This window comes from Conger conger, chromosome 19 (assembly GCF_963514075.1).
Source record: "Conger conger chromosome 19, fConCon1.1, whole genome shotgun sequence".
NCBI lineage: Eukaryota > Metazoa > Chordata > Actinopteri > Anguilliformes > Congridae > Conger > Conger conger.
Genome location: NC_083778.1, coordinates 1190001 through 1212372, shown reverse-complemented (window position 1 = coordinate 1212372; position 22372 = coordinate 1190001). Strand labels below are relative to the sequence as shown.

Genomic DNA, 22372 nt, shown 5'->3' with positions numbered 1-22372 from the left:
TGTTAGCCTCTGCACTGCTGTACTGTGGTCAATGTTAGTCTCTGACCCTGCTGTACTGCGGTCAATGTTAGTCTCTGACCCTGCTGTACTGTGGTCAATGTTAGTCTCTGACGCTGCTGTACTGTGGTCAATGTTAGCCTCTGTACTGAGGTCAATGTTAGCCTCTGTACTGCGGTCAATGTTAGCCTCTGTACTGTGGTCAATGTTAGCCTCTGACCTAATTTTAAAGACATTTCAGTGTTCTATTTTAAAAAGTAACAAATGACTCTAAGTAATTGACGACTTTTTCCATAAAAACTTGATCAAGGCTGCAATGATACGTCTGCACACCAGGTAACTCATTCAAGGAAAAGCAGGTTTAATGTTAGATGGTCCACCTTGTACAGTCCAACTCAAACTTAACACTCCTGACCTCTACTGGTTGGGAATGGTACACACTGGATATAATATCAATACATCTTCCCTTTTTTCTCATGCTTGTGAACTTTAGTAGTCAAACTTGAATCACATAAAACTACAAAAAAAATGCAACCACTTCCACCCCTCATATCAATACCTTTTTTAGTCAAACTTGAATCACATCTGTAGAAGAGAAAAAAAATGCAATCACTTCCACAGAAAATACAATGTCTCTCTTGTCTCTCCTCCCCATTCTTTTGTGTGTGTGTGACTAGTTCATTGCTCAATAAGCCGAATTGGCTTCCGAATCGTTCTGCGTTGGATTCTTTGTGGTGTAGGCCTCTCCTCTGTCACGTTTGGCGTGACACTGACATCAGGGGTGTCACTCAATGTCTGACTTTGATTGCTCATCTCATCAGCTGTGCTCTCACTAACTTGGTCTGTGGTGCTGCTAGCCTCAGCGCCAGTGCCGAGCCTCCTTGGAATCTGAAGAAGGTGTCTTCTGTTCCTCCTCAGCACCTGCCCGGTTTCTGTTTGCACCTCGTACGATCTTGCTGCTGTTTCCCCAACCACTTTTGCCATAGGTCCCCACTCACTCCCACATCTGACTCTGACAGTGTCTTCCTCGACCGGAGGGCTAAGCGGTTTGGCCGTCTTGTCGTAGGTTTTGCGCGCTCTCTCCCCTTGCTGCCTGGCCCTGCCTCCCTCTTCCAGCACGTGCGTTGCTGCCGGAAGGCGTGTGCGCAGTTTCCGATTCATTAAAAGCTCTGCGGGTGACCGCCCACACTCCAGTGGAGCTGCCCTGTAATTCAGAATAGCTCGGTACGCATCTTCCCCGCTGTATACTGCTTTCTTCAGCAGTCTCTGGACTGAACTCCTTTCTCTGCTCGGCCATTCGATTGTGGGTAGTAGGGGCTCGATGTAACGTGAGTAAAGCCATATTCGTATGAATACCCAATACTGCTCACAGTCGTACTGCCTCACATTGTCAGTAAAGCCATATTCGTATGAATGCCCCATACTGCTCACAGTCATACTGCCTCACATTGTCAGTAAAGCCATATTCGTATGAATGCCCCATACTGCTCACAGTCATACTGCCTCACATTGTCAGTAAAGCCATATTCGTATGAATGCCCTATACTGCTCACAGTCATACTGCCTCACATTGTCAGTAAAGCCATATTCGTATGAATGCCCCATACTGCTCACAGTCATACTGCCTCACATTGTCAGTAAAGCCATATTCGTATGAATGCCCCATACTGCTCACAGTCATACTACATTGTCAGTAAAGCCATATTTGTATGAATGCCCCATACTGCTCACAGTCGTACTGCCTCACATTGTCAGTAAAGCCATATTCGTATGAATGCCCCATACTGCTCACAGTCGTACTGCCTCACATTGTCAGATGCCACCATGGATGGAATGCCGTGCCTGGAGAATATCGACTTTCCCCAGTAGTTGACCACGCCCAGTGTGTGCTGCAGCTCTGTCCTGTTTGTTGGCGCCTGCATCTCCTCAACTGCCCTGACCTGTTCTGGGTCTGCCTCTCCTCAACTGCCCTGACCTGTTCTGGGTCTGCCTCTCCTCAACTGCCCTGACCTGTTCTGGGTCTGCCTCTCCTCAACTGCCCTGACCTGTTCTGGGTCTGCATCTCCTCAACTGCCCTGACCTGTTCTGGGTCTGCATCTCCTCAACTGCCCTGACCTGTTCTGGGTCTGCATCTCCTCAACTGCCCTGACCTGTTCTGGGTCTGCATCTCCTCAACTGCCCTGACCTGTCCTGGGTCTGCATCTCATCAACTGCCCTGACCTGTTCTGGGTCTGCATCTCCTCAACTGCCCTGACCTGTTCTGGGTCTGCATCTCCTCAACTGCCCTGACCTGTTCTGGGTCTGCATCTCCTCAACTGCCCTGACCTGTCCTGGGTCTGGTTGGACGCCCTCTGTCGACAGCTGGTCTCCTAGGTACGTCAGCTCACTCACTCCAAATGTTCTGCGCTGTTTCCAGAACTATGCGCAGTCTCTCGTCATGTTGGGTTTGTGTTTTTCCCCATATAATTATGTCGTCTAGGAAAACTCTCACCCCCTCAGTTCCGTCAAACAGCTGCTCTGTGGTTCTATGGAATATCTCCGGTGCCGAGCAGATTCCGAAGGGCAAACGAAGGAAACAATGCCTTCCAAATGGAGTGTTGAATGGGCACAGTTTTGCGCTCTCCTCTTCCAGGGCAATCTGGTGAAACCCTGACGATGCATCGAGTTTGCTAAAGAACCGCGCGCCCGCCATTGTGCCAGTAATGTGGGATTTTGTGGGCAGCCTGTAATGCTCCCTCTTAATGCATTTATTTAAGTCCTCAGGGTCAATGCACAGTCTCATCTCCCCATTTTCTTTCTCCACGATCACGAGTGAGTTTACCCATTCAGTCGGCTCCTCAAGGCGTTTTATGACACCCTGGTCGGTCAGTTTCTGCAGTTCATTCTTTAGTTTCTCTCTAAGGGCTAACGGCACCTTTCTCGCTGCGTGAATGACTGGCTCTGCTTTGTATTTTAACTGTATTTTGTGCTGTCCAGGCAGCCTGCCTGATCCCTTGAACACGTCCGTGAATTGGGACACTATGTTACAGTGCTGGGCATCGTTAGCAGCCCCGTCAGCATGCATTACCCGCTCTCTGTCAATCACCTGAACCCTCTTAATAAAGCCCAGTTTTTCACTCGTGCGTAGACCTGGAACAGGCTGTCTATTCCCCTCTACTAGCACACACACATTGCGTTAATGGACTGGCCTTTACATGTAAGTGTTAGTCTACACATACCTTCGGTCGGAATGGGCTCATCGTTGTACGTTCGCAGATTGATTTGCTTCTGAATGACTTTTGGTTTTTTTCTAAGTTGCAGGAACTCTTTCCATGATAAAATGTTCGCTTGTGCCCCGGTGTCTATCTTCAGTGAAACTGATGTCCCGTTTACGTCCAGTTGAGAAATCCATTGGTCCTTTTTCCTGTCCCTTCCGGTCACAGTCCTGACGTAGAGTGCTGCGCTCCTCTCCTCACCACTTCAGTCGGTATCCCCGTCTGCTTTCTGCTCCTCTGCACGCACGTTTCTCCTCTCCTCACCACTTCAGTCGGTATCCCCGTCTGCTTTCTGCTCCTCTGCACGCACGTTTCTCCTCTCCTCACCACTTCAGTCGGTATCCCCGTCTGCTTTCTGCTCCTCTGCACGCACGTTTCTCCTCGTCAGGCAGAACTTGGCCCGGTGATTCCTTCCTCCACATTTCCTGCACTGTTTGGCGTATGCGGGACAGTTCCTCGGTGCTTGGTGATTCCCGCACCGCTTACATTCAAAAGTCTCTGTTTTTGTGCCCTCTTTGAAACTCACTGTCCCCTTTTCGGCCCGCTTTCCGACTTTCCTTTTAACGGCGTCCACTGCTAGCGCCACATCGCTCTCGTCATCAAACGTCTTCAGCTGCATTTTAGCATTTTCCCAGGCCTGGCAAATCCTAACCGCCGAGTCTAAGCTCAAGTCTGCTTCCCTAAGAAGATGCGTTCTCACTTTCTGGTCTTTAACCCCCATCACGATTTGATCTCTTATCATTGAATCGCGTAGCGGACCAAAATTGCCCAAGTTCGGTGCTGCAAGCACCGGAGAACTGCAGAGCAACGCCTTGGCGTTTTGAAACGTAGCCTCACAATCACCAGACCACACAAAATCACAAGGATTACGAAGCAACACAACATCGGAGAAGTTCCGGCAGAAACTACGATAGTAGCCAGCCATCCCCAAGAACCGGCGTAGCTCACGCTTGGTTTTTGGAGTCGGGAACTCAGCGATGGCTAGAATCTTGGCCTCAACAGGCCGAACCTCACCTTGACCAAGCCGTTTACCCAGGTAGGTAACAGTGGCTTTACCAAATTCACATTTGGCCAAGTTCAAGGTCAAGGAGGCATCGCAGAGCCGATGGAACACGGTGTCGAGTAATTCAAGGTGACTGGACCAAGATGACGAGTGAAGAACGATGTCGTCTAAGTACACCTCACAATCCTGTGTGCAGCTAAAACTTTGCCCATCTGGCCGGCGCATTGCAGCCCAAACGCCATGACTGAACACTGCATAAAGCAGTCGGGAGTAACAAATGCTGAGATTTCAGCTGCATGAGGTGTCAGCGGGACCTGCCAGTAGCCCTTCAACAAGTCGAGCTTACTGACAAACCGCGCTGAACCGACTCTGTCCACACAGTCTTCCATGCGTGGAAGTGGAAAAGAGTCTGGTTCAGTCACAGCATTCACCTTCCTGTAATCTGTGCAGAAACAAACTGTTCCATCAGGTTTCTGAACCAAAATACACGAGGAGCTCCAAGCACTGGAACTCTGTTCAGCTAACCCGTGATCCACAACATACTGCACTTCAGAACTCATAATTGCTCTCTTTGTCGGATTCAGACGATAAGCATGTTGTTTAATGGGCGGATGGTCACCCACATCGATGTTGTGACTAAGGACATTAGTCCGCCAGGGAACATCTGAGAACAAACCAGGACAGGATTCTATCAACCTCTGGACATCCTTAGCACAAGAATCTGACAAATGAGAGAGAAAACGAGGCAAATCTTCCATGAATTCGGAAGACGGGGACACGAAACAGGCACATCACGGAAACTCAGGCCATCCTCCTCTGGGGAACAGGAGGAGACCACAGGAGCTGCAGAAGCAACAGGCACAGGACACACACTCTCAGTCTCAGGTTCAGGCTCCCTGGAGACAGACGACTTTAACATGTTGATGTGACACACTCGGGTTTTACGCCGCCTGTCTGGCGTACGAAGGACACAGTCGGTGTCACTGATCTTAGACTCAATTTCATAAGGTCCCAAAAACCTAAGCACAGGCAACAGCACTAAAACTCTGTCACCGGCCTGGAAACTACGGTGAACAGACTTGTGGTCATATCGAGTCTTCATCTTCGACTGGGCTGAAGACAAAGCTTCCTGAGCGCAAGCACAGGCCTTGCACAGGCGCTCACAGAACGAACAGACATAGTCTAATGAACAGACATAGTCTAACACATTGTGTTGCTGAACAGACATAGTCTAACACATTGTGTTGCTGAACAGACATAGTCTGACACATTGTGTTGCTGAACAGACATAGTCTAACACATTGTGTTGCTGAACAGACATAGTCTAACACATTGTGTTGCTGAACAGACACAGTGTAACACATTGTGTTGCTAACCTGACATAGTCTAACACATTGTATTGCTGAACAGACAGAGTCTAACACATTGTGTTGATGAACAGACATAGTCTAACACATTGTGTTGCTGAACAGACATAGTCTAACACATTGTGTTGCTGAACAGACATAGTTTAACACATTGTGTTGCTGAACTGACATAGTCTAACACATTGTGTTGCTGAACAGACATAGTCTAACACATTGTGTTGCTGAACAGACATAGTCTAACACATTGTGTTGCTGAACAGACATAGTCTAACACATTGTGTTGCTGAACAGACATAGTCTAACACATTGTGTTGCTGAACAGACATAGTCTAACACATTGTGTTGCTGAACAGACATAGTCTAACACATTGTGTTGCTGAACAGACATAGTCTAACACATTGTGTTGCTGAACAGACATAGTCTAACACATTGTGTTGCTGAACAGACACAGTCTAACACATTGTGTTGCTGAACAGACATAGTCTAACACATTGTGTTGCTGAACAGACATAGTCTAACACATTGTGTTGCTGAAAAGACATAGTCTAACACATTGTGTTGCTGAACAGACATAGTCTAACACATTGTGTTGCTGAACAGACATAGTCTAACACATTGTGTTGCTGAACAGACATAGTCTAACACATTGTGTTGCTGAACAGACATAGTCTAACACATTGTGTTGCTGGACAGACATAGTCTAATGAACAGACATAGTCTAACACATTGTGTTGCTGAACAGACATAGTCTGACACATTGTGTTGCTGAACAGACATAGTCTAACACATTGTGTTGCTGAACAGACATAGTCTAACACATTGTGTTGCTGAACAGACACAGTGTAACACATTGTGTTGCTAACCTGACATAGTCTAACACATTGTATTGCTGAACAGACATAGTCTAACACATTGTGTTGATGAACAGACATAGTCTAACACATTGTGTTGCTGAACAGACATAGTCTAACACATTGTGTTGCTGAACAGACATAGTTTAACACATTGTGTTGCTGAACTGACATAGTCTAACACATTGTGTTGCTGAACAGACATAGTCTAACACATCGTGTTGCTGAACTGACATAGTCTAACACATTGTGTTGCTGAACAGACATAGTCTAACACATTGTGTTGCTGAACAGACACAGTGTAACACATTGTGTTGCTGAACAGACATAGTCTAACACATTGTGTTGCTGAACAGACATAGTCTAACACATTGTGTTGCTGAATAGACATAGTCTAACACATTGTGTTGCTGAACAGACATAGTCTAACACATTGTGTTGCTGAACAGACATAGTCTAACACATTGTGTTGCTGAACAGACATAGTCTAACACATTGTGTTGCTGAACAGACATAGTCTAACACATTGTGTTGCTGAACAGACATAGTCTAACACATTGTGTTGCTGAACAGACATAGTCTAACACATTGTGTTGCTGAACAGACATAGTTTAACACATTGTGTTGCTGAACTGACATAGTCTAACACATTGTGTTGCTGAACAGACATAGTCTAACACATTGTGTTGCTGAACAGACATAGTCTAACACATTGTGTTGCTGAACAGACATAGTCTAACACATTGTGTTGCTGAACAGACATAGTCTAACACATTGTGTTGCTGAACAGACATAGTCTAACACATTGTGTTGCTGAACAGACATAGTCTAACACATTGTGTTGCTGAACAGATATAGTCTAACACATTGTGTTGCTGAACAGACATAGTCTAACACATTGTGTTGCTGAACAGACACAGTCTAACACATTGTGTTGCTGAACAGACACAGTCTAACACATTGTGTTGCTGAACAGACATAGTCTAACACATTGTGTTGCTGAACAGACATAGTCTAACACATTGTGTTGCTGAACAGACATAGTCTAACACATTGTGTTGCTGAACAGACATAGTCTAACACATCGTGTTGCTGAACAGACGTAGTCTAACACATCGTGTTGCTGAACAGACATAGTCTAACACATTGTGTTGCTGAACAGACATAGTCTAACACATTGTGTTGCTGAACAGACATAGTCTAACACATTGTGTTGCTGAACAGACATAGTCTAACACATTGTGTTGCTGAACAGACATAGTCTAACACATTGTGTTGCTGAACAGACATAGTCTAACACATTGTGTTGCTGAACAGACATAGTCTAACACATCGTGTTGCTGAACAGACGTAGTCTAACACATCGTGTTGCTGAACAGACATAGTCTAACACATTGTGTTGCTGAACAGACATAGTCTAACACATTGTGTTGCTGAACAGACATAGTCTAACACATTGTGTTGCTGAACAGACATAGTCTAACACATTGTGTTGCTGAACAGACATAGTCTAACACATTGTGTTGCTGAACAGACATAGTCTAACACATTGTGTTGCTGAACAGACATAGTCTAACACATTGTGTTGCTGAACAGACATAGTCTAACACATTGTGTTGCTGAACAGACATAGTCTAACACATTGTGTTGCTGAACAGACATAGTCTAACACATTGTGTTGCTGAACAGACATAGTCTAACACATCGTGTTGCTGAACAGACATAGTCTAACACATTGTGTTGCTGAACAGACATAGTCTAACACATTGTGTTGCTGAACAGACATAGTCTAACACATTGTGTTGCTGAACAGACATAGTCTAACACATTGTGTTGCTGAACAGACATAGTCTAACACATTGTGTTGCTGAACAGACATAGTCTAACACATTGTGTTGCTGAACAGACATAGTCTAACACATTGTGTTGCTGAACAGACATAGTCTAACACATTGTGTTGCTGAACAGACATAGTCTAACACATTGTGTTGCCGAACAGACATAGTCTAACACATTGTGTTGCTGAACAGACATAGTCTAACACATTGTGTTGCTGAACAGACATAGTCTAACACATTGTGTTGCTGGTCAGTGGTCTCTGTGTCCCACCGCTCACTTCAACGGACCCCGGACTGAAGGGCCAAAGATCAGGTCAGCTGGACTGAACCCCAGTGACTCCTGAGTCGTCTCACGCACTGCAAACAAAAGCAGTGGGAGGCCCTCATCCCACTCTCCAACAGAATCAAAACAGTAAGTGCGGAACATGGACTTCAGAGTCTGATGGAATCTTTCCAGAGCCCCTTGAGACTCTGGATGATAAGCACTGGAGGTTTGGTGCTTGACGGACAGCTGCTGTAACACCCGTTTAAACAAGCGAGACAGGAAGTTGGATCCCTGATCGGTTTGTATGACCTTAGGCAGTCCGAAAGTCGAGAAGAAACGAACCGGCGCCTTCACTACTGGCTTTGCCTTTAGTGAGCACAGCGGAACAGCTTCTGGGTAGCGTGTAGCAGCACACATGATTGTCAACAGGAACCTATGTCCAGATTTTGTTTTTGGCAAAGGCCCTACACAATCCAAAATGATGCGCTCAAATGGTTCTCCCATAACAGGAATTGGACGAAGTGGAGCGGGTGGAATAACTTGGTTTGGTTTCCCTGCCATTTGGCAGCGATGGCAGGAACGGCAGTGTTTTGTCAGATTTGAGGCCAGGCCAAAAGAAATAACGTAGGATACAATGATAACTTTTCTTAACGCCTAGATGACCAGCAAAGTCATGATCATGGCCCAACATCAAAACATGTAGCCTAAATATAGCAGGGACCACCAGTAGACAAGCTGTATTCCAGCCCAAGTCTTGACTCTGAGATGGAGTCCACTTTAGCATCAACAAGCCATTCTCCCAGTAATATACCACGGATTTATTCACTACATCTCCCTTCCCAACAGCAGAAGCACGACACTTGGCTAATGACGGATGTTTTTTCTGTTCACGCATTATCAAATCTGTGTCAATAGGCAACGACAGGGCAGAGTTTGAAATTTCAGCACCACGGTGCGTGGACAGCGACCGGGCCCAATTCGGAACTTCAGCACCACCGGACGTGGACAGCGACCGATGTGCTGAAGATCTGGGACGAGAAGGCGTGAATGGATTCTCCAGTGACATAAACGTATTAGACAAGTCGGTGTTAGACTTGCGGGCTTGAGCTCTAGTTGCTACACACACTGGAAAGGCTTCAGACAAACTAGAGTCCACATCAGTGTGTGTCAAAGGCTTTGAGACAACCTCAGGAAGAGGAAGAACTTTTCCGCCAGCTACATCGTTCCCAATTAGAAGGCTGAACCCTTCCATGGGCAGCTGCGGACGAACAGCCACTTTGAAACGCCCAGAAACGAAATCACTCTTAAGATACACAGAGTGCAAAGGAACTTTTAAATGTCTTAGTTCAATGCCTTGAACGAGTACATCTGAACCACAATATGTTTCCTCTGAAAAGGGCAAAGCAGAAGAAAGAATAAAACTCTGAATGTCTCGTAACATTTTAACAGGAATGTTGTCTTCCTCACGCCCTGTGAGTGAGACCATTCCTTCAAAACTGAACGGTACATAACCTTGATCTATTTCACTATGTGAGTGAACGGAGTAGCTCACGCAACCAGAACCTTTTGCACCTTTTTGTTTCGAAGCCGCGTTCTTCTTTTTTAAAGCAGGACATGCAGCAATGAGATGGCCAATTTCGCGGCAATAGTAGCATTCACGAGACTCACTATTAGATGACGGAGGCGGAGGCTAATCGGACTTTGCATTCCGCCAAGTCTGCCGCGAAGCAGAAGGATGAGTAGTCTCACAACGAGTAAAAGAGTTGTTACTTTTTGGTCGTTTAAATACATCGCTACTGTGTCTGGCACGCAGTTTTTAAACTCCTCTAGCAAAATCATCTCTCGAAATTGCTCTCTGGTTTGTGCACGTTGTGAATTACACCACCTATCGAATGCATTTTTCTTTTCCCTCCCGAACTCTACAAACGTGAGCGTGTCAGTTTTTCTAAGACCTCTAAACTGTTGTCTGTAGGCTTCAGGCACCAACTCGTACACTGTAACAAGATTCTGTGGTTTTCACAGCATTACTACTGTATATGGAAGAAATATTTATTGTAATTGTGAATAGAGTATGTTGCAGTAGTTTCGCTATTGATTATGGTCAAAATTCGCCAAACTACAGTAATAAAATGTTGCTGCGAATCATAACGCAGTAAAAAGCAATCTGACTGCTCCCCTCTTGTCAACTTCATGAAAAGTCAAGCATGGCGGACAATTGAGACAAATGATTGGGGTTTTCTGTACATAAATAAAAACCTAGGCTATTTTCTATATTTTTATAAATCTGGAGAGAACCATTGATCAGTCTAACTGTCTGGTTGTTGGAGCAAAAAAATGTCTGTAGCAAGTTTCCAGTGCGTACAAACGCTGTGTAATGTAACTTGCTGTAGCCTAATATAGTACAGCAACTGGCTGCAGCCAATATTGATTACCCCGATCACCCCATTACATTACATTACGTGGCATTTAGCAGACGCTCTTATCCAGAGCGACGTACAACAAAGTGCAAATCAATCAAAAGAACAAGTGCAAAAGTAGACCTGAGAGGACAGTACAGTTCCGAGTCCTAGTGTAAACATACAGAAATTCAGAACCCTTGAAGAGTACAATCAACATTCAAACTAGCATACCACTGTTGGCAGCTAGAATACAACAACAGCCAATAAAAACAACAATACCTATACAAGTAACGATATCTATACATAAGTGCCATTACGGTCTAAGGCTAATCACAGTGATTGTGAGTTGGGGAGGCGGGTGAGAGAGATGGGTCTTCAGTCTGCGCTTGAAGGAGGTCAGAGACTCTGCCGTTCTGACATTCACCGGGAGGTCATTCCACCACCGTGGGACCAGGACAGACAGCAGTCGTGAGCGTGAAGTGCAGGTGTGGCGAGGGGGAGGCGCCAGACGGCACGAAGTGGCAGAACGGAGGGGTCTTGTTGGTGTATAGGTCTTGATAAGGGATTGAATATATACAGGGCCTGATCCCTTAACTGCCTGGTATGTGAGCACCAAAGTTTTAAATTTGATGCGAGCCATAACAGGCAGCCAGTGGAGGTTGCGGAGCAGGGGGGTGACATGTGAATGTGTGGGAACATTGAATACCAGACGGGCTGCAGCATTCTGGATCAGTTGTAGGGGTCTGATGGCAGATGCTGGAAGGCCAGCCAGCAGAGAATTGCAATAGTCCAGGCGGGACAGGACCATTGCTTGAACAAGGAGCTGAGTGGAGTAGGTGGTGAGAAAGGGTCGGATTCTCCGGATGTTGTACAGGAAGAACCTGCACGCCTGGGTCACCGTAGCGATGTTCTTGGAGAAGGATAGCCTGTTGTCCATCACCACTCCAAGGTTTCTTGCACTAGGGGATGAGGTCACTGTGGTATCCCCTAGTGAGATGGAGAAATCAGATAAGGGAGAGGTTAAAGCAGGGCAGGCGGAGATACGGGTAGAAATGATCGCCCGTCTATGCGATCACCCTGGGCGGAATTCAGAATTTGGTTGACTGCCTCCACTCAGTGTGTGTGTGTGGAGCCAGATTTTTTCATTTCCACTCGCCAAGGATCTTGGACAAGTGGGATCTACTCTACAGTAAATTCGTTCATCCCGTGAATCAGTCTACAGCAAGTTCGAGCGGGAGTCGGTATTCGCTAACGTTCGTCCCGTCGTCGTCGGACACTTCACTTCAGTCTGTTCCAGTGTGCTGTGCAAGTAGAGGCGTTCATGCTGCAGGCAAGTTCAGTTCACTCTCTTGGATAGAGAAAGTACTGCTTTTTGTTCATTTGGCTGGCTCATGTTGGTACCTATTTCTTGGTTTTGAATCGTTTAATTAGGACGTATAGCAATTTATTTTGAGTTGTTTTTATTTTTTTATTTTGTAGTGGTCCGCTAGGGTGGCAGCTAGTTGCTTGATCCCAGACGTGGATCTAGCTGGCTTACTGCACATTCAGTCTCCAAATTTACAAGTTGCCCGAAGGAATTTAGTTTAGTTTAAGTAATTTGTCATATACATTTTGATGTCAAAATTGTGAATGCTTGTGTAGTCTTTATGCTAATTGTCTAAAATTTCCCTTGCCAGGTAGGCTACATTAGCGAGAAGGAGGGGAGGTACGGAGGGTAAAAGCTACCGGAACACCGAGTTTGCATGACATGGCATTTAAGTGCAGATACTGCGAGTCATCTTTAGACACCATCCTTAACAAGAAACATACGAAAATGCACCGAAACCGCGCCAGCTTCCGTTTCCCCCGTGGTGTTGCGCAATGTCCCTCTCAACTGAAGACAGCCAGTGCATTACAGACTCACGTGTATAAAACACTTTCAGCGCCCAAGCCAGTTAGGCACACACATGTTGATTTTACAGATGCCCTGTTGTATGTGCAGATTTCAGTAGCCTGTGTGCGCATTTTAAATTGCATATCAGTTGTGGGGAAATGGTAGCTTGTCCTTTCAGTGGTTGTGATTCAGAGTTCAGAGTCAAATCTTCATTTGCTTCACATGTGAGCAGAAAGCATAAGGGTGACTGTGTCTCTGGTGAAACTGAATCGGTGTGAGCAGAAAGCATAAGGGTGACTGTGTCTCTGGTGAAACTGAATCGGTGTGAGCAGAAAGCATAAGGGTGACTGTGTCTCTGGTGAAACTGAATCGGTGTGAGCAGAAAGCATGAGGGTGACTGTGTCTCTGGTGAAACTGAATCGGTGTGAGCAGAAAGCATAAGGGTGACTGTGTCTCTGGTGAAACTGAATCGGTGGGTGAAGCAGAAAGCATGAGGGTGACTGTGTCTCTGGTGAAACTGAATCGGTGGGTGAAGCAAGTGAGCACAATGAATCGGTTGATTTTGGAAATGAGAACTTGGCTGAAGCTGCAGAATGTTCTCAGCTTTTTGATTCTGTAGCTGAAGAGAGAGACAAGCAAGTTTTTATAACCAATTTGGCCCTCTTTTACTTGAGAATGCAAGCAAAAATGATTCTACCTGCCTCTACAGTATCCACTTTAATAGAGGAGTTTGAGGAAATCTGCACCAATGCAGTGTCAGATGTTTGTCAGGCTCCGCAAAGAAATGTCCAAACTAGGGATTGCTGCTGAAGCAATTGATAAGATCATAGATGGACTGTCGAGGGAAAATCTACTGAGAATGTACAATGAGGACCATTTCAGATCTGACGCAACTCGTAAGACGTACTTCAAGAAGAATTTCAGTTTCATTGCACCTGCACAGGTCCGTCTTGGTTGAGATGCTTCTGGTAAAGAACGATTCTGGCAGTATGTGCCAGTTAAAGAGACTCTGAAAGTGCTGTTGAGTTCACCATCTGTAAAGGAGCAATACAGTTTGTCCAGAATCCGTTCAGTATGTCCAGATGTGCTTGAGGATGTGTGGGAGGGCAAGACTGTTAGAGAAAATTCCCTCCTCCGAGAATCTCCATCCTCGTTCTCTATTATCCTGTACCAAGACGCCTTCGAGGTAGCGAATCCCCTCTCGTCTGGTAAGAAGAAGCACAAGCTCCTTGGTGTGTACCTGATGTTGGGGGATATACTGCCTCATAACAGGTCATCTATCGACCCAATTCAATTAGTGATGCTTTGCAGGCAGGCTGATTTAGAGTATTTTGGACAGGAGAGGGTATTCTCCTCTCTGGTGAAAGATATGAAAGACATTGAAACATATGGTATTGCTGTGAGTGAAGGTGAGACTGTGAAGGGAGCATTAATTGCCATTGCAGGTGACAATCTGGGTTCACATTCCCTTGGAGGCTTTAACGAGAACTTTAGTAAGAGCAAGCACTTCTGTAGGTTCTGCCTTATTACGAGAAATGTTTTCATGAGTGAGCCCACCAGGCTTGGCCCCGCAAGAACCCCAGAGAACTACACAAACAGTGTGAGGAAGCTAGCATTGGTACCCGAAAAGTCTGTAGATGGAGTGATATTTGATTGTGTTTTCAATGCATTAGAGACTTTTCACGTCTGCCAGCCAGGACCTCCTCCGTGTCTAGGCCATGATCTGTTTGAGGGGGTCGTATCTTTAGATCTAAAGCTGTTTCTAGACCATCTTGTGAATACCGGAAAGCACTTTACATTCCTACAGTTAAACAGGAGCATTAGTCAGATACAACTAAAAGGCAGTGATGCTAATAACCGCCCTTGCCCAGTTAAACCTGATGCAGAGAAGATAGGAGGAACCGCGGCTCAGAACTGGTGCCTCCTTCGTCTTCTGCCAGCTCTGGTAGGCACACGCATCAAAAACCCACTTGATGACCAGGTTTGGCAGTTGTGCCTCAAGTTGAGGACAATAGTCGAAATAGTCTGTGCTCCCAAGAGTCATACCAATCAGGTTGCTTACTTGAAGGTGCTTGTGGAGGAATATGTCAATTCCAGAGCTACACTCTTTGACCATTCTTTAAAGCCAAAGCATCACTATCTCCTCCACTATCCTAATCTCATTTTGCAATTCGGCCCACTAATTCGCCTCTGGACACTCCGCTTTGAGAGGAAGCACACATATTTTAAAGAGTGTGCTCGAAAGCTTCATAATTTCAAAAATCTTGGCAGCACATTGGCAGAGAGGCACCAGTTACTGCAGACATATTTGCTCTCAGGTGATGTGTTTTCCACCTATGCTTCAGGTAGCACAGTGCGATGAATTTGATTCTCGATTATACAATGATGCCATACAGAGAGCTGTGAGTGGTTATAACCTCACCTCAGAGCAGAAACTGCCTCTGCCACCTACAAGGGTACCACGTACCGCAGAGGCATGGCGGTACTTCTTGGCGGTGATGAGAGTGGTTATGAAGTCGGCGAGATTGTCATCCTACTTGTCAATCAGCAGGAGCTTTATTGTGTGTGAGAGGTTGCTGTCAGTCCCTGCCATGGACCTCGGCATATATAGTGAAGCAGAACACTCTGCTTCATTATGTGTGTGTGTGAGTGTATATACTGTGAAGCAGAACACTCTGCTTCATTATGTGTGTGTGCCTGTCAGCGGCCTGGCTGATTCCCACCCTCTGACATTATATACATTGTCTGGCCATGATGTAATCGCCCTGCATCATTCTGTTTGTTCAGATGAACAATAATGGAAGACACTATTAGGCACACCCTCCCCCATCTTGCCGAAGGATCTGTGCAAAATGATTCATTCCAAGTTTCTTGTGACCTTTAGGGGCATTGAAATAACTTACTAAAAGTTGACCATTTGTAATGTAGCGCAACATGGTAAATCGGGGTCAAAATCTCCGGCTTTACACCAAATTACCAATAGGCCGTGGACCAGAGGGGTCCGCAGCGCACCCCCTGCACCTTCCAACCAAACCCACTTTTTTTGAAGGGTCTAGCCATGGGGAGCACATGGTTTTCCAATGTATTTCTATTGTAATGAAACACAATGGTTTTCAATGGGAACACATGGGGCTGAAACAGACGGTGCATCCCAAAATTCTCAATGTTAACATTCCAATTCGTATTCAGTATGGCTTGACCTTTCACAAAAAGTTGGTTTCGTGGGAAGGTGTGTGTGTGTGTGTGTGTGGGGGTGTGTGAGAGAGTGTGTGGGTGTGTGTGTGTGCGTGTATGTGAGAGTGTGTGGGTGTGAGTGTGTGTGTGGGTGTGTGAGTGTGTGTGGGTGTGTGGGTGTGTGTGTGTGTGTGTGAGCGTGTGAGCGTGTGGGTGTGTGTGTGTGTGTGTGTGGGGGGGGGGTGTGTGTGTGAGTGTGTGTGTGTGTGTGTGTGTGAGTGAGTGTGTGTGTGTGTGTGAGTGTGTGTGTGTGTGAGTGTGTGTGTGTGTGTGTGTGTGTGTGTGAGTGTGTGTGTGTGTGTGTGTGTGTGTGTGAGTGTGTGTGTGTGTGTGTGTGTGTGTGTGTGTGTGTGTGTGTGTGTGTGGGTGTGTGTGTGTGTGTGAGTGAGTGTGTGTGTGTGTGTGTGAGTGTGTGTGTGGGTACACTAAACCCAATGCCAAAGCAAAGTGATGGGGAAGGTGAGACCTGCCTGAACTTATGTTTCTTAGCAGCCTGAGTTTTCCCTCAATGTACAGGCCCAATTATAGATATAGGCAAATTAGTGCATTTTTAAGACTACTGCACCTCATAAGTGGCGGCACGGATGGTGCAGTGGGTAGCACTGCCGCCTCACAGCAAGGAGGTCCTGGGTTCAAATCCCCGTCGGCCGGGGCCTCCCTGTGTGCAGTTTGCATGTTCTCCCCATGTCTGCATGAGTTTCCTCCAGGTACTCCAGTTTCCTCCCACAGTCCAAAGACATGCAGGTTAGGCTGATTGGAGAGTCTAAATTGCCCGTAGGTATGAGTGTGAGTGCCCTGCGATGGACTGGCGACCTGTCCAGGGTGTATTCCTGCCTTTCGCCAAATGTATGCTGGGATAGGCTCCAGCCCCCCTGCGACCCTGTTCAGGATAAGCGGGTTAAGATAATGGATGCACCTCATAAGCATATTAAATCATGCAAATTAAAAAAACTTCCAATGCAAAAAATGTTTGCCTTAATGTAACTAAAGTTTCATTGTCCTATCTTTGAGTAAAAAAATTTACCTATTAATTAATCTACCTATTATGAAAATCGCCCATTGAAAATGCATTGACTTTGACCTTTGCCCTGGGGTCACTAAAACCATCAAGAAAAATTGGAAACGGTTGGTTTTGAGTACTACGGAGTCTGTAGATGTGAAAAAAACTTTTACTTTCCAAAAATGATATGAAACCTGTATTTTGCAACGTATTAACCCCCAACTGTAAATCGTGTATATTTGTATGTAGTTAGTTTGTGTGCAGTGTTCTCATAATGGGCCACTTTTGCACTGTCTCTTCACTTTGAGTACATTTGTGTAGGTCTTGCAGGCTGTGGTTACCTTTGGCTGGAAATGATCTTGCTTATAGAACTCGAGCATATTGATGCGTAGTGATGTATTTACATGAATGAGGAAAATATTATCTGTTGCCTATCTGTTATTGTACTTGATAGGATACGGACTCTGAATTGACTGCTGTGTTTCTCCGTTTCTTTGTTTGTTTCAGGTGCGCAGAACACTCAAGTTGACACTCCCATGGCCTCACCTGATGGTGATAATGTCCAAGCTCATACAAACTCCACTTCTCCTCGGACCTTTCCGGACCTTGCCACTCCTGTCCAGAATAGTTCCTGGGTATCAGCGTTTACGGTGCCCTGGGAGAAGATGCAGGCAAATGTGAGAAGATGTCTTTCACAGAAGAAGCGACCACAAGCTTCAGATAGAAGGCACATGGTGAGAGTCATTATTATATTATTATTATTATTATTATTATGCATTATTGCGGATGCCATAATACAGGTGTGTCTGAACCCTCCACTCCAACCAGTGTGTGGATCTTGCCAAAAAGATTGTCAATACATACCCTGACTCTCTTGAAGACTGATGAGGGAGACAGGTTGGGCAATGGTTATTACACCTTGAGCAAGCAAATCAGGACCAGGATAGATTTTTTTGAACAGGGACAATACCTTCGTCCGTATTCGAAAACCAAAGCGATCAGCTCCTGCTGACGATACAGAAGAAATAGAACCACAGAGAAAGTGTGCCCGAACAGACAGTCATGGCTGTATTAATTGGCAACCACTCCATCTACCTGAAGGGGAGACCAGACAGTCTCTAGATGAAGAGAAGAATGAGCTTCTGAACATCTTCTCCCAACAAGGCCACAGAGCATCTGAGCAGCATCTCGTCAGTGAGCTGATGACCTGCACCTGTGAACTGATGTGCAGAAGAACTGGCCCTTTTTGTTCATACCACATTATTTGTTGCAGCATTTAAGCACTGATTGATTTGGAAGCCAGGCGTAGAGAAACACTCAATGGAAAGGCCAAAAGAATTCTGAAGTTTTTTACGACTCAACTCCTAAAATGAAGAAAGGAGGTGAAGGCAGTACTTGGTGGTCTTGAGGGGCTGGCTGAAATTGACCCTGGATGTGCAGCAATACTTAATGGGAAATGGTTGGCATTTATATAGCGCCTTTATCCAAAGCGCTGTACAATTGATGCTTCTCATTCACCCATTCATACACACACTCACACACCAATGGCGATTGGCTGCCATGCAAGGCACCGACCAGCTCGTCAGGAGCATTTGGGGGTTAGGTGTCTTGCTCAGGGACACTTCGACACAGCCCGGGCGGGGGATCGAACCGGCAACCCTCCGACTGCCAGACGACTGCTCTTACTGCCTGAGCCATGTCGCCCAATACTTGTGGTAATGGCTCAATTCAGAGAGCAGGAAGATGCCATTTTCCTCTTGGCTGATGTCAGTAGTATTCCCACAGCACTTTCCCCTTTGATGTTTCGCTCTCATTTGTGTTGGTGATTTCTCAGGTTTTGTGTGCATTCCTGTTGTAGGAAACCTCCACTCAGGCAGACGTGGAAGCCCGGCTCTCCCTGCCAAGCACTCCCAGGCTCATCATGCTTGGTAAGATTCCAACACAAGACACAGAAACTAAATGGGCAGGAGGTGCATACATTTCTATACATAGTCTCCTCACTCTGAGAGGCTTTCAGTATTTGGACAAAAGCTGCTCCATTGACTTAGTATGGGCTTGTCCCTTTGTCATTACCCTCTTGGTACTACATGCAGTCAAAGGAACTCACAATACAAGCGACAATCCATCAGAGAAGAACAGACAAATATCTAGTAGTGATAGTTTGATTCCAGTTTCTCGACTGCCCTGTCCGTTTTCTTCGCATCGTTTTATGTCCTCAACATCGAATACCCAGAGGAAGCAGCCACATCTTTAGAATTCATCCTACGGTATAAGGGGTTTTCACTTTATCAAGTGGGATGGGTAAGCCTGAAAATTGCGCCCAATGTGATAAAAATGTCAAATTTGGCAGACACATTGATACATTCTTGGATGGATTTCCATATCCATAACAGAATAAAGTCTTAAAACTGATTAGAACCCCTTCAGAAATATGTAAATCAGAATTTATGTCATTGTACAAATACAGTGAGACAAAGAGTGCATCTGTGACATCACAAGGGCCAGGCATTCACACACACGTATCCAAACACATTACTGTCCACATTCCAAAGGCAAGTTAAAGTGCTATGTGCATAGAATACAAGGTAACTGTACTGCAGTGGTGGATAATAAATACAGTAATAAATATAGATGTTAAATAGGGGGGGTGGCGTGGGGTAGTAGTGGATGTTTGAGTTCAGTATGGCTATGGTTCTAGGGATAAAGCTGTTTTACACTCTGCTTGTTCTGGAGTGAACACCCCTTTAGCGCTTTCCAGGGGGATCAGGCAGAACAGGTGATGACGGGATGGGTGAGTGCGGTCCTTGATTATGGATCTCGCCTGACTGAGGCAGCGAGAGTTGTAGAGCTCAGTCAGGGAGGGAAGTTTCTGGGCTCACTTCACCACCCTCTTCATCATTTGCTCGTCTGCCTCGGTGCTGAGAGTGCGGGTTGAGGAGAGGTGCAGGCCAAGTTTCACTGACTGGTGGCGATGAGTTAGTAAGTCCTTAATCCAGGAGCAGGTGAGTGAGGGGAGGCCCAGCGCTGACAGCTTGATGATAAGTCGTTCTGGTATGATGATATTGAAAGCTGCTGTGTAATACACAAAGATAATTCTCACATAGGGCCCCTGCCATTCCAAATGGCAGAGGGCAGTGGTTATGGCATCTTCAGTGAATCTCGTGAGTCAGTTTGGCGCACTGGTGGTGGTCAAAGCCGGGTGGAAGGCAGGATGTGATGTGTTGTTACATCAGCCTCTCGAGACACTTGGTGATGCATGGGGTGAGAGTAACCGGACGGTACTCTTTGAGACAGTCGACTGTGAGTTTCTGTGAGAGATGATTATGGATGATATCAGGCACGATGGCACAATGTTTTGCGACAGGCAGCGATTGAAGAAAAGGGTGAAGACCTGTGCCAGCTGGTCAGCATATGCTGATAATATCCTAACCGGACCGAACCGGGGCGCTGTCCGGACCAGCAGCCTTCCTCAGGTTCACTACCTGTAGTGCCTACCTCACCTCATGCTCCGTCACTGTGGGCTGTTGTGTTTCATGCATGCAAAGACACAGTTCAGGTCTTTCAGCTAATACAACATCTGGGTTCTTGGGTACTTCTTTGATACGTTAGCCTCCCTGCTGAAATGCATGTGCCATTGTCATAGACACACCAACAAGATAGGCTTGTGAAAGTGACCTTGGTTTTCAAGACACCTACCTGAGATAGAACTAAATGGAACTTCATGGCACATCTCATGGACTTGACAAAAATCCTGCCTTTCTTTTTTTAAATTGTTTGGACTGTGAGTAGTATTCAGACCTATACAAAGACTCACCAGACCCTCCAATTGAAAGGCTTGCATTCCTGGCATTAAATAAAAAGTTTTTTGTTTGTTTGTTTGTTTGTCCCTCCTAGCCGGTCTCCCAGCATGTGCCATCAAGCCCCTCCAGCTGGTCCAGAATGCTGCAGCCCGCCTGATCACCAGTCAGCCCAGGTCGGCTCATGTCACCCCGCTTCTCATTGGCCTCCACTGGCTTCCTATTGCCTCTCGCATCCGTTTCAAGGCCCTAGTGTTGGCATTTCAGGCTGCTAAGGGGACTGCCCCACCTTACATACAATCCCTGATCACTCCCTACTCCCCAGCTAGACCACTCCGGTCTGCCAGCTCTGGTCGCCTTACGGTTCCCTCTCTACGTGCACCTGGCGGTCGAGCTGCACGTTCACGCCTGTTTTCCGTTCTGGTTCCTCAGTGGTGGAATGACTTGCCTATCACTGTCAGAACAGCAGAATCCCTCCCCCTATTTTTGAATCCTCATGTGGCTACACTTCCTGGAGTATGATTGGCAGAATAATTAGGTAAGGCTGAAGATATTACTATTGTGTAACTCCACCCATAGTCCTATAGTGTGATGTTACAGATTGTGGTTTGCTTGAAAATCAATGAGTATTTACAAGTCTTGCCTTAAGGGGGAAAAAATACAGTAGCGTCTTACTCCTATTTCCTTCTCTTTTCACGACAGTGAAGAAGACTCCAGTCTACCACTCCATACTCCACAAAGAATCCACTCCACGACTATCACATCCTACCTCCACCTACTGTACCTACCTACCTGATCTAACTGTGGGTACAAGTGTGTGTGTGTATATATATATATATATAGAGAGAGAGAGAAATATCCGTCATTAATCAGGCAAATGTAAAACAGTAAATTGTGGAGCACTTCAGCTGTCATCAGGCTGTGTTCATTGTAACTTAAAATAACATCTGAGTTTTGTTTTGTGATTCAAAAGGTTTTTTTTCTTTTAAATGGCATTTTTCTGTTCACTCAGCTCATTGCCCCTTCTCTCTTGGCAGGGTGAGCATATATTTAGTTGTCCCATGTTTGATAATGTTTTGTAACATGCACAGCACATACACCCACACACACACACGCACACTCATACACACACACACTCTCACACACACACACTCACACACGCACACACACTCACACTCACACTCACACACACTCACACACACACACTCACACACACACTCACACACACACACACACACTCACACACACACACACCCACACTCACACACACACTCACAAACACACACACACACTCACACACACACTCACACACACACACACACTCACGCACACACACTCACACACACACTCACACACACACACACACACTCACACACACACACACACAGACTCACTCTCACACACACACACACGCTCACACACTCTCACACACACACACGCACGCTCACACACACACAAACACATGCTCATACACGCTCACACACACAAACGCT

At 45.9% G+C, this 22372-nt stretch overlaps 1 long non-coding RNA gene and 1 pseudogene across 1 annotated transcript in view; one reads left to right on the top strand and one right to left on the bottom strand.

The window, feature by feature from the left end:
* LOC133118983 (uncharacterized) overlaps positions 1 to 19691 on the top strand; it is a 150219-nt gene extending 130528 nt beyond the window's left edge. Inside the window, exons 2-3 of the long non-coding RNA XR_009706460.1 lie at positions 17590 to 17816; positions 18941 to 19691. This is a non-coding gene — a long non-coding RNA (uncharacterized LOC133118983). The remainder of the gene's footprint in view (positions 1 to 17589; positions 17817 to 18940) is intronic.
* LOC133118958 (NACHT, LRR and PYD domains-containing protein 3-like) overlaps positions 1 to 22372 on the bottom strand; it is a 734314-nt pseudogene that overhangs the window by 568501 nt on the left and 143441 nt on the right.